Source organism: Accipiter gentilis, chromosome 14 (assembly GCF_929443795.1).
Source record: "Accipiter gentilis chromosome 14, bAccGen1.1, whole genome shotgun sequence".
Taxonomy (NCBI): domain Eukaryota; kingdom Metazoa; phylum Chordata; class Aves; order Accipitriformes; family Accipitridae; genus Astur; species Astur gentilis.
Genome location: NC_064893.1, coordinates 4,974,641 through 4,987,186, shown reverse-complemented (window position 1 = coordinate 4,987,186; position 12,546 = coordinate 4,974,641). Strand labels below are relative to the sequence as shown.

General features: G+C 46.3%; 1 protein-coding gene across 2 annotated transcripts in view; it reads left to right on the top strand.

Moving 5' to 3' along the window:
- The first annotated feature begins 1,952 nt into the window (after nt 1-1,952).
- Nucleotides 1,953-12,546, top strand: part of GLI3 (GLI family zinc finger 3) — a 210,176-nt gene continuing 199,582 nt past the window's right edge. For both annotated transcript variants that reach the window (XM_049816123.1, XM_049816122.1), the window contains exon 1: nt 1,953-2,052. The gene's annotated coding sequence lies outside the window, so the exon portion shown is untranslated. The remainder of the gene's footprint in view (nt 2,053-12,546) is intronic.

The following is a 12,546-nucleotide window of genomic DNA, read 5'->3' as shown; positions in this document are numbered from 1 at the left end:
TGGGCATCTTCTGGCGCAGGCGTGCGTGGCAGGTTGGACGACGTGCGCCCCTCGCTCACCGTGAAAGCATCTGACCACTGTGTCTGTCCTGAAAGTCAGGGTGTACCGTCCTGGTGCTGTAAAACTTGCATACAAATGAGCGTGCCTGGGACTGCCAGTGCGATTGGTCTGACCGTGCCTGGGACATCCATAAAATTACAGGCATCTCTCCAAAGCTACCCCTTTGCACCCAGAGAAGATTTCCAGGTGGAAAAGAACAGTGAGTCTGAGGAAGTTTGGGTTGAAGTGGCTTTTAGGTCAGGTAAGATTGCCTTCTCTTTCTTTCTAAAAAAACCTCATGAACCCAGTCGCCCCAAACCAGAAATAACCTCCAGCTTTGTTTTGTAATAAAATGAACGCTCTCAGTGGCGAGACTAAGGGAAGCTTTATGAAATGCACAGCATCAAAGGCTTGTCTTTCATTTCCCTCAGCAAACATGCCCTCCTGCAAGAACGACTGATTTTTGTGGGACTTCTCAAACGCTTAGGGTCACCCGAGCTTAGGTACCTTGCTAAATCATCTACATCAGTAAGAAATCTTTACTTGGGTCTGTTGCGAGCCAGGTTATGAACAAAGGTGCACATGAAGTATTTGACATTGTGATGGCAACAATTGAAATACATAACGCTTTTCCCGAGAGCCAGCCCCACCTTTTGACTTGACGGAAAGTGCTTGCGATACCGCTCATCTATGGTTTCTCAGACTTCTTGTAGCGCCAGGGGAGCAATCTGCGGGACTAGAAAAAGGCAAGGCGTCTCGTCAGGACGCATCATTTCCCGAAGGGTGGACGTACCGCAACGAAAAAGTTTCGGCGTCCCGGTTGCTGCTGCTTCTGAACCGCAGCGTGCACTGCTGTGGGAGACCGGCTCACCCGCAGCCCGGGGGCGAGGGGCAGGGATGGCGGGAGGCAGCCCGGAGCCCTCTTGGGCAGGGTGAAGGGAAGGCCGGCGGAGCCCGGCAGGGCGCTGGGGAGGCTGGCGGGCGGGCTTGGGCCGGGAGGAGCCGGCGAAGGCACCGCCGGCACCCTTCCCCTCGCCCGAGAGCTTGCGTTTTTTCCCCGAAAGCGGTGGTTTTCAGCGTCACGTGGCTGAGGTGAAACTTTCCTTGAAGTCCGTCAGTCAAGTCAGCCTGCGCCGCCAGAGCACACGGGAACCCAGAAGCCGCGGCGCGGGCAGGCGACCCGCCCGGAGGTGCCCTCCGGGTTTTTCCCCCAAAAAAGCCCTGATTTTTTGGGGGGTGGGGCAGGCCCCGGCCCCCCAGGACGGCAGGAAGGCGGGGTCCGGCGCACCGCCGCGCGGGGAAACGGGGCTGCCAGATGCAGGCTGAGCTGAAGGATGGAGCGGGAGAGGATGAGGAGGAGGAGGAGGAGGAGGAGGAGGAGGAGGAGAGGGAGGAAGCGCGACCCGAGGGGGCAGGGGGCCGCTGCGGAGGGGGGGCCGCCGTCGCCCCGCCGCTGCCTCCCGGCTGTGGGCGGGGTGTCGCCGCCTTCGGGCCGCCGCCAGGGCGGGCCGGGCCGGGCCGGGGGGATGGCGGGGGGAGGAGGAGGAGGAGGAGGAGGAGGAGGAGGAAGGGGGGAGCGGGGGTGTCATGCCGAGAGCGCGCGGCGCAGCCCGCCAGGCCGCGGCCCGACCCGCACCCCGGGGCGCAGCCCTCCGCCCTCCGCCGCTCCCCCAGGCAGGCGGCCCCGCTTCCCGGCGGGCCCGGGGCATCCGCGCCCCGGGCGGCAGTCAGCCGCGTCCCGGACGGGCGGAGGGCCGGGGGGAAGGAGAGCGGAGCCCTCTCCGCCGCTGAAAGGAAGGGGAGGGAGGGGGGGAAAGTTTAGCGGAGGGTGTTGGAAACTGGGAGTTATCCCTAAAGAGCCTTTCCCCTGCTCCGATCCAGAGGGCAGCGCTGGGAAGAGGGGGCGGCGGCGGCGGCGGCGGGGAGCCCTGCAACATCTGTAAAACTTGGAGGAGGCGGCGGAGAGGAGCGTGCGAGAGGGAGGAAAGCAAAAGGGAACAACTTTTCCGACACGTGAGTATCGCGGCGCGATGTGTTTATTCCCCTCCTTCGGTGGCTGCACCGAGCCAAAACAATGCCGGGCGGCGGCGGCCGGGCCGGGCCGGGCCGGGCCGGAGGGGGTCCCCTCTCCCCTCCGAAAACTGTTCTGATACCAGGCGGTGGGTTTGGGGTTAGGTTGGTTTTTGTTGGGGTTTTTTTTTTTTTTTTGTTTGGTTGGTTTTTTTTTTTCCCTCCCCCTCTTCTTCTTCTTCTTCTCCTCCTCCCCCCCCCCCCCCCCCCCCCGCTCTTTTTGTTGAACCAAATCAGAAATGTCAGTCAGTGCGAGTGAGTCAGAAGGGATCAGATTACAAGATCACTGAAACTGATGTCGGGTCCGCGCACACACACGCACACGCACACACCCCCACACGGAGAGGCAGAGGCGCGGGCTGCTCCCCCGCGGGAGGCGGGCAGGGATAAAACAACCACCACCGACAGCCGCCGGCCCTCCTCTGCCGCCCCTGTCCCGCGTGCGTCGTGCCCCGTCCCCCGTCCCCCCACCCCCCGGAGAATGCCCGCCGGCCGCGGCGGGGGCCGGCCCCGCTAGCCGCGGCGGCGGGGGAACGGCGCGGGGGGGGCGAGCCGCGGCGGCCCCGGCCCTCGCCCATGGGCAGCGCGGGGGTTCGGCGGCAGCGGCGGCGGCAGGTACGTACCCACTTGGGCGAGAAGTTCTTTGTTCCCCGGGCTCCGCTCCGGGCCACTTTTCTTCTCGTCTGCCAGCGCTCCTTCCCCGCTCCCGGCCCCCTTCCCGCTTCCCTAGCTCGGAGGCGGGGGGTGGGGGGCAGCGAGGTGCCTAACCCCCAAAATGGCTGTCAGGGCGCGCGGGAGTTGAGGGTGCGGGGAGAGGCGGGGGCACTCCCCCGCTCCGGGCCCGGGCCCGCCCGGGCTCGGCCGCTCACGTCCCGCGGCGGAGCTGCCGATTCGCGAGCGGCAGCTGCTTCTTTATCGCCCCCACCCCCCCCCCCCACCCCTTCCCCGAGCAACTCCCGGGCGTTTTCACGCCGGTGAGGCGGGACGCCGGCCGCAAACTTCGCAGGGGGAAAGGCGAGAGGAGCGCGGCAGAAGGCGCTGTCACATCTGGCGGGGCGGAGGGGCGCCCGGCCGTTGTTCCCCGCCGGCGGCTCCCCGAGGGCGAGGGAGGGGGGGGGTGGGGGGAAAGTCGCGTCCCGGCCGGGGGTGGGTGCTCGGGGGTGCGTCCGCCTTTTTGTGTGTGTGGTGTGTGTGTGTGTGTGTTTGGGGAGGGGAGGGGGGGGGGGGGGCCGTGCGCGGCGCGGCGCTCCTCGCTGCTGCCGCCGTTGGCACCGGGTCAAGCTGGGGAGCCGGGCGGCCGCCGGCGGGCCGGGCCGCGGCGGGAGGAGCGGGGCGGCTGCCCGCGGCCGGCGGCGGCGGCGGGGCGGGGGGGGCGGAGGAGGCGCCCCCGGGGGATCTGGCGGGAGCCGCCCCGGGCCGGCACGGCGGCCCGTCCTCGCGTCGCGCAACTTTGAGGGGTCCGGGGAGAGCGGCTCCTCTGCGGTTTGAATGAGCCGTAAAGTCGGGGTGTTGACACAACTCCTGCGCCTCCGGACGGGCTCGCCGGCGCTCAGCCGGCAGTGCCCGCTCCCAAATCCTCGCACCACGTGAAGAGAAAAGGTAAAAGGACCCCCGCCGCCTCCCCGCCGCCCCCCACCCCCCAAATTTCCTCTTTTGACCCTCTGGTGCGTAGTTTTGATGCGGTCCTGTGGGTACGGTGTCCGTGGCCTTCTGCCAGTTTGCGTGTAGATATATTTACGTAAAACATTTTCTCTCAGCTCCTTGCCAGCTGTTCCACATTTTCCAGCTGCCACTTCAGTTTGAAATGATGGACTGTACGGATCTCAAAGAGCCTTTTAGTCAAAGGTAGGGGTAGCTGCCCGTTTGATACACAGTGTCACGTTTTAGAGGCTGCTGCGCTGAGGCAGAATTAGGTAGCAACCCGCAGCAAAATACTCGTCGCCGTTGCGCCCTTGCGACTTCCCGCTCGATTTTCAAGGCTCAATAAACGTGATTTTTTAAGCTTCAGCGTGCAGACTTCATTTCTTTTGTGTGTGCTACAGAAAAACTTGGAAGCGTGATTTTTCACAGGCCTTGAGATATGCGGCTGATGAAATCAACAAACATTTTTAAGAGGGCGCGGCTGCCCCTCTTTCTGGGCATGAGGAGGGCATCTGTTCTGAAACCGTTTAAGTCGGTGGAATGGTGAGAAATCACCAAGTTTCTCTGTGTTACAAAATTGTTTTTGATGTGGTGTTCAGCGAGGTTACGGATGGAAATTTGCAAGAACTGGCCTTAAGTAGTTTGAATATTTGTGCAATTGCATTGTAATTTGGCAAGGTGCCTCACTGATTGATTCCCATAATTATTTCATTTAGGTCCTTTATTAAAAATTAATAATGATCTGACAGTTTCTTAATTACATATGTCATGATTATTTTGAAGGAAGACGAATGCCGTGTTTTAAAAGTAAAGTAACCTTAAAATGTAAAAACTGCCGTGCCCACACCACTGTATTTCAGTGGAGGAAATATATATTAAAAGTAATGGTGAATGAGTTTAGCAATGTAAACTGTAGGCAGCCTCCTGAGAGTTTGTTTATATAGTGAAGGTTTGGGTTTAACTAGCTAGTATGTAAATACTTCCAGTTTGGTGTATAGCCCAATTCTAAATACATAAATAATAGTAACTATGAGAGAAGGCTATTTTAAGGGGGGAGGATTATTTCTTTAAAAGCAGGATTATGTGACTTTTGAATGAGTAAGAAGAATGAGTAAGAAAATAACTCCCTCAGTGTATATATATTCTTTTAAGCAGCAGTGGAAGTAAAACTATGGCTTAAGCTGCCTAAATGAATGCACTCTTGCATTCCGATAATTGCACATGGTTTTCAGTAGGACATGCTGTTTTCCAAAGCATTTCTGCGGAAGTACTACAAAACAAAGACATCACCTGCATTTTCCTGCTTAAGTGGAGTAATGTTTTTGGCTTCAGAAGGCGTGCGGTGGCCAAGACAGTGTTTACTGCTATAAGTAATCTTCAGTTGTGAAAGATACGTTGTGCATTTTCAAACACAAAAAACATTTTGTAACTAAGAAATTAAAGTGGCAATGGTTATAAATAATTTCTGTTTATTTTGGAATTGGTGTTAGAGACACCAAAATACTCGAGTTTTGAGATATCGTTAAAATTTGTTCATCTTGCAGATTACTTTATTTTTTAACAAGATAAATGTTTGCTTTTGGTACTGACCCATAAAAGTTCCAGTTACACTTCCTGCCTAGTTTTTGGGAAAGCTATTCCATTACCTGCACTCACTCAGTAGCGCGTTTGAACTTCATCCTGCGTATTCAAGGAAGGAATGGCATATTTTTGTGTTTTAGAGTGTTAGTGAAAAGTTAGTCATCTTTGCCTGATAAATAAGGAATCTGATGGTTATTAAAGCAGGATTTATTTGGAGTTATGGAAGGAAGCAGTTTAATGATCAGTGTTGCATGCACTCAACTATATGGAGACAGTAATGTACAAAGAAGAAGCAGACTTGAAGGAAAAGTGAATCAATGAGTCATGAAATCCTCAGGAAAACCTTAGTAATGGAATGTTAATGCTTTTAGACTATAGTAGATTATCTTAAAAGTCAGACTTTTCTTCTTTATGCAATTGTTGTAAATCCCTAGCTAAAGAATACTTTGAAGAAGGCTTTAGTTTTTCTGGCACTCATATTCTGTAGACATTCTGATTGTTTTGGAAGATTCAAGAAATTTTCTGCCAGCTTGCAGTTAGGCAATTAAAACACTAAAATGGCTACAGAGGAAGCTTTTTATTCAACAAAAGGTTCAGTTGTAATAATGATTTCAAGTTGTCTTTTAACCATAGGTTTTATAGAGGTCCTCCCTTTAGACTTTGTCATTTTTATAAGGGAATTGATTTGTTATACTTCAAAATCAAATAAAATGAGACAGAATAAACAAAAATAGGGTATGGGTGCTGCTGCAAACTTTTCAAGTTCTTTGAGTGCATTTTTCATCTTTACTTTTATTTGATAGGTCTGTGAAATAGAGCTGTAGACTGGCAAAGACTTTAAATGAAATTTCACACTTTGATGATTTTTTTAAACTTTGATATATTGACAGCAAAAGGAGCTGCAAAGCTTTTATATAACTTGAGCAGTAACGCCAAGCAGCAGTCAAACGTCTCTATGCATTTGTGTTTAACTGCAGAAGAAAAACATGTCCATGGGCAGTAGAGGGTTCTTATCAACTCCCTAATCCCAGATCCCAGCAAACCTTGAGGGCATGCCTCAGATCTTGCTGAAATCATTGTAGGCTCTCACAGTTTTCAGATTAAATATGCTATGTGTTCCTGGCTCCAACAACAGTTTTATGAGCTCACTAAGCTTCCTGTTTTAAGATCCTTTTCTGAAGTTTTTAGGAGCTGCTAAAGGCGATGCTGTCTATGGCAAGTGGTACTTGTTAATTTAGAGACACTTTAGATATTTCATTCTGTCTGTAAAAATAGCCAAAATTGCTATTTTCTAATTGGAATTCGAGTTGCACTGAGAAAAAGCTCCTGTAAAGAGGCATTCTGTTGTTTTAATGTGTTTGTCAGTACACAAGGTTACAAAGTTTATATGAGGCTTGATTTGTTTTATGGGGGCTTGACTTTGACTGGGCTCTTTAAAATGAGACTTTTTCAGTTGTAATTCTAAGCACAATGCAGCTCTTAGTACATAATTTCTGAGCCTCTTTTAACCAATTGTGTTTGTAGCAGCTCATTAAACATACCTTTGAAGTCCTCATTCTCCTTTAAGTGTCAAAGAAGGGAAAATGTATTCTGCCAAGGGTGAATTTCAGTGAATCAGGTAGTTAACCCTAGGATTCGTTTGACCCTTCTGAAAGAACGGTGTTGCACCTCAAATTCTGGGTCCGGTCTTTTCTAGCTGCATAAATAGTTAACTTATGTTTTATTCACTGTAATCATGTTTATGTATTTGGTGTAATAGTTTTAATTAAAAAGGAAAATACTTATTGTCCAACAACGTGTGTCATGTTATTCCCGAGAGGACTTGAGCCAATTTTGTGCTTAAAGGTTATTCAGTGAATGAAATTTTGAAAGCCCATTTGTCAAGGTGCTGCACGGTTTCTGTTAGTTTTCAACCCCCAAATTCATTGTCTGCATGGCCCAGTCATTAGTCATCAGTGTATTAGTGCTGCCTTCAGGCAATGCTGCCCAGCACTTCTTCACACCATTATAGCTCTAAAAGTGTACTCTGCCGACTTGTAGAATTACTGCTCTGATTTCCGCTTGGCTGGGTTTGAGGTAAGTCCCCTCCCTACCTTCCAGCTCACTCTAATCCCTCCTTTCTTTCAAGGCCGCTTTCTGCGGAGATACAGGGGGAAACTTTCTTAAAGATTGTGCTGGCATCATACTGTGGTTTTGTTGTGGTATACGCTGTACATATAAATTGTACCTGCGTTACCTTGAAAGAGTATTAAATTGGCTGCTGATCTGAAGAGTTGGTTTCTCTCTCTTTTTAAGAACAAGAACAAGAAACAAGACAATACATTGATCTTAAAAATGCCTGCAAGATTATTTAGATTACAACAAGGGATGAACTAATTGGGATAGAATGCGTTTGTCTCTAAATAGTTGCTGGGTGTCAGAACTGATAATATCAGAATCCACTACCAAGAGATCTGATTGAACAATTTTCTTAGCTGAACTTTCCACTCTAATGTCGTTATTTTTTGCACTGATTACCAAGACAATCCTTTTTTTTTTAAAAATGATGCTTAAAATGCTGCTGTATTTTTTTTTTGATATCTGATATTTAGCTCAGGGCTAAAGGACCCAAGTAACCTTTTGGTGGTTTAGAGCTGAACCTCCCCCAACTATGTTTGCTGCTTCGTATGATACTCTGTTTTCTTTACATACAAATTTGTTAATGTCAAGAAAATCCACTGCGTGTAAAGAATACTTCATCCAGCTGCCGAGAGGATGAAGCCTTCATTAGACAAGATGTATGAATACCTGGAACCGAATAGTCAGAAACACAGATCAAGTTAGTGTCACTTCAGTACAATGTCTGCTGTTCTGAGCCGCGTATATTAAAATGAAATCCTAGCACTACCGATTCTTAACTAACAGGACATGTGGTTTGGTGTGGTTTTGCTTGGCTCTTCAATTCACTATGGATGTTTTTTTCTGGGAAAATAGGACAGCTGTATAATTCTATGATTACACTACTTGAGCAGGGATAGTGGATTGTGAAGTAATTTATACTGCAGCAGTTCAGAGTTGTGCTGTTGTATTTTGTCGAGTTATAAAAATGTGAAGGAATCATGATGCAGTTTTACTGCTACTATGAGACAGGTGTAAAACCTAAAGTAAACTGTAAAAGCTGAAGATAAAGTTTTATAAACTACCTTTCACACTTGAAGTTCTTCCTGGATATGGGGAGCTTTCCTAGCTCTTTTACGTGTTAAAACATCTGTGTTGGGTTAGAACGTGAAATTCTGGATGAAGGCATCCCTTAACCTGAGAGTATGCTGAGGAGATAAACAGGCTTCCAGAAATGGGACTGGTGATGAAAACACGGCACTTTCAGAAGCATTCTACTTGATTCTTTTTATCTTGTTTTAAAATGCTAATTGTAAAATACGGAATACAGTCTTCTTTCATTTGCATATCATAAGTTGGAAACAGAAGGCACATCTTCGCAGTAGATGTACATTAAATATATTCTTCCTTCAGCTCTGTTCCTGTATCGATTGACATTGATATATTGATCTAGTTTTGATTCTAAAGAAACTTTCATCTCTTGGGATTGATGAGAAGCAAAAAGTGTGAAGAAAGTGGTCATGCCATTGGAATTCACGTTTAGTGCTGGTGCTCTAAATTAGAGCATTTCTGCATTTTTCTCTGGCAGTTGTGGTGACTTCTTATTTGATGAACTAAATAAATCATGATGCAAAGCACACCCAATACAGATGTTTGTAATTTGCTTTACCAAGCTGTTTGTTGACAAACTGGCAAGAAGGGAAAGAAGAAAACATCCTATATCATCACCATAAGTGTTCCTAGTGCTAGTAACAGTATCAGCAGAGGAAGCCATAGGGTATGTTATCAGCACAGCAAGTCTTGCTGGTTGTCCTCGTCTCTGTGTATTTCTGCCCTTTCAAATCTTAAGCATATGAATGCTCTAATTCAGGTTTCATAAAACAAGTGTTTTACAGAAGGAATTCACAGTGCTGTTACTGAAGTTGGTTTTGGATTTAGTGCTGCTGCATTCCTGAAGAAAGATGGGGCAAAACTGAGTGTAGACTTGGTAGGGAAGTTTGAAGTGTCACTGCTCATTTTAACCTATTGCTACAAACAGTAAAGTCCACAGGAGATTTCCTCTCCCCCCCCCCCCCCTCCCCGCTAATTCTTTTACAGCTAATCTTACTTTGACATAATTATTAGAGTTTTTCCTGCTGCAGAGTTTGAAGCACAAGGACATGCAGGATTGCAAACCAAGCAGTAACACAGCTTACGCTGAATTCTCTAGCAATATTAGGCAGTTTAATTGGCAGGAGTTCTGATTTCTTAAGGGTAAGTGTATTACTCGTTTTAAACCCACCTACCTCCCCAAATATATTTACAGATTTGGAGACTTGAAAAATACGTGGCACTTTCTATTTTTTAAGAAATAGCCTTTGTTCTTTCCAGTGTCTGTATTTAGATAGTTTGTAAGAGAGACAAAATGAGGAATAAAGAAACCCAAGACCATGTGATTAAAATAACAAATGCTTAGATGCAGAGTTAATGACCTGGTTTGGTTCCTTGATTTTGGTTGTGGGCTTGGGTTTTTGGGGCGGTTTTAGGTTGTTTTTTCTTTTTTCATTTTAAAGCTCAGTTACTTACTCTAAAGACTCTTGGGTAATGAATGGATTATAAGTTTTTACCTCAGAGGATACATCATATCTGCATTGTAAAGCCACTAAGATGTGTTGTAAGTTCTGGCTCCGTATCCCTCAGCTTTGTGTTGCATGTCCCCAAACAGCTTCTGTGAGGGATGAACTGGTTGGATGTGGACAGTTTGACCTGAATCCTTCAGTGTTTTTGTCCATTAAACTCTGTTTACTGGGTAAGAAACTATGAATCACTTCTTTCCTGGTGGAAAGCTGTTTTATTTAGATACAGAGTTTAATCTGTTGAAGTAATAGTAAAAACATTTAATTGGGGTTATACTTAACAGCTTTCTAAATCCCGTAACAAAAGTAGAGATAATCTACTTGTAAGAGTATGTGGGTAATGTGTACTAAAAGCAACTGAGGTGCTGCCTCAGGAGAAAGTGCCACTTCCTGATCCTACTGTATCTGTATGTTTTAAATATTTTCAGAACTTTGGGTAATCCAGCTTATCTGTAGCAGAAAGATGTAAGCAAATGTAATTCCTCTGGAGTCGAGCAATTATTACACTTGATCAGTAGTTCAGTGTATGCCGTAGAAGAGTTTCTCACTTAGGATCTTAATCACGAGGATGCTAATAGCACTGCTTTGCCTAGCCGATGGCCTTTGTGTTTGTGATCCTGCATTATTGTTGCCATGAGGTATTTAACCTATCAGGAACAGATCAGATCATCATTAACCAGGCTTTAGGTCTAGTTGTTTTTCAGTCTTTATGGGGGGAAGAAATCAAAGGAATGTAACACAGGAGAAGACAGGAGATAGTAATGAATTTGGAAAGATTGTATTAATACATGTGGTGCCCTGTAACTTGGGGTATTTTTTAATTTCAAGCAACAAAGCCATCTATCTGATTCTGTTCGGGGTGTTTGTGTGGGTTGCTTGTTTTTTTCTTTCTTTCTAATTTTACTTTGCATTTTAAAACAGATGTAGGGGAATTATGTGGTTAGCCACTAGTGCATGTATAGATCGTGCATGTATAGGTCATGCATGTAATTTAAACGGAGATAAGTATAGCGAAGTATGATACCTTTTTTTCCCAACTTACTAATGGTTTGTTGTGGTTTGTATGTATGGTGGATATAAGACCACTATTTGTGCAGTTTATATCTGTCTTAGTCTTATTGTGACCAGTTGTCTCAGCAGGGAAGAATCTGAACAAAATTTGCCCAGGAGTAGTTAATGGGGGTTGCAGAATTCTGATTTAGCTTACAAAGAACTGAGAAAAGGTAAAACTATTTTAAAAATATATAGCATTTAGATTAGTTCCTATAGCTATCATAAAAATGGTGAGATGTACCAAGAGGTTAATGTTACAACTGGAAGATATTTCTCAAAATGTCTGAGCACTTGCGTATTTTTCAGCAAGTACTGTCAGGGGTAACTTTGTCAGTGCAGCTTTGCCAGCAGGTTTGATAGAAAGCAATGCTGAAATCTAGGTGGGTTTTGAAAGTTAAATGTACCTGAATCAAGCCTGTATAAATCAGTGTGAAATAGCTCCTGTATAATAGCATAAGATTGTCTCATGTAAATTTTGCATTTGAATGTATCTGAACAAGACAGATTTTTTTTTTTTTTTCTTATCCTTAAATAATCCCAAGGAACGGTGTAACCGGTTTTGATAAAATTGATAAAGGGTCCTTTATGGTTGAGAGAGACTGTAATTTCCTGATTGTTCTTCATGCCTCCCCTTGTGTTTTTCACTTTCATACAGTTGTGCTGTTCAAGATGTATTGTATCCCCAAAGACTGCTTCCAGTAGTGTGGATCAAAGTAGTACCTATGAACACCCTAACTACCCAGAGTAGTTTCTGAAAAATTAAACATGCTATGTTTGCTTGCACGCTGATTGGGGCACTCTGGTTGCTGATAGCAATCAGTATGAACTTCCCTACTGCTGATGTAATGATGATGAATGCTGTGACACTGCTATTTCAGACAGCTCTTCTCAGCGGATGCAAACCACTTGTTAATGAATTGAATACAACTACAGCAGCATCGAATAAAACAGGGGAAGGATTTATTTATTTTTTCTTTTAAAACCCAACACATTAAAAGATACCCCCTTAAAAAATATAACAAATAAAGGCAGAAGACCGTTTATGTTTGCAAGAAACAAAAAACAGTCTAACATACAAATTGAGAATTTTAGATGCTGATTCCTGCCCAAGCGGTTAGACTGAAGCAATTAGTCCTGTTGAAGTCAGTGAGCCTATTCCTATGAATAAATATTTGCATGATCTGGCCTTCAAAACTAACATATGCAATACAAATACAATGATTTAAAAGGTAACTCAGAGAGGAAAAGGAGCACAGAGCTGAAGATCTCTTGGAATACCAAAGTGTATGTTCAGAAAGGGTCATGTTTCCTGCTCTTCCAGGCAGAGGGGCTGCTCTACTGGTTTTGGTTAGTTGGCACTGTGAGTAAATGAACAAAAAGATTTTTTTTCTCCCCAGTATATTAATATAATTATGTTTACTACTGTGGGGTCCAGTTTTATGACCAGCAT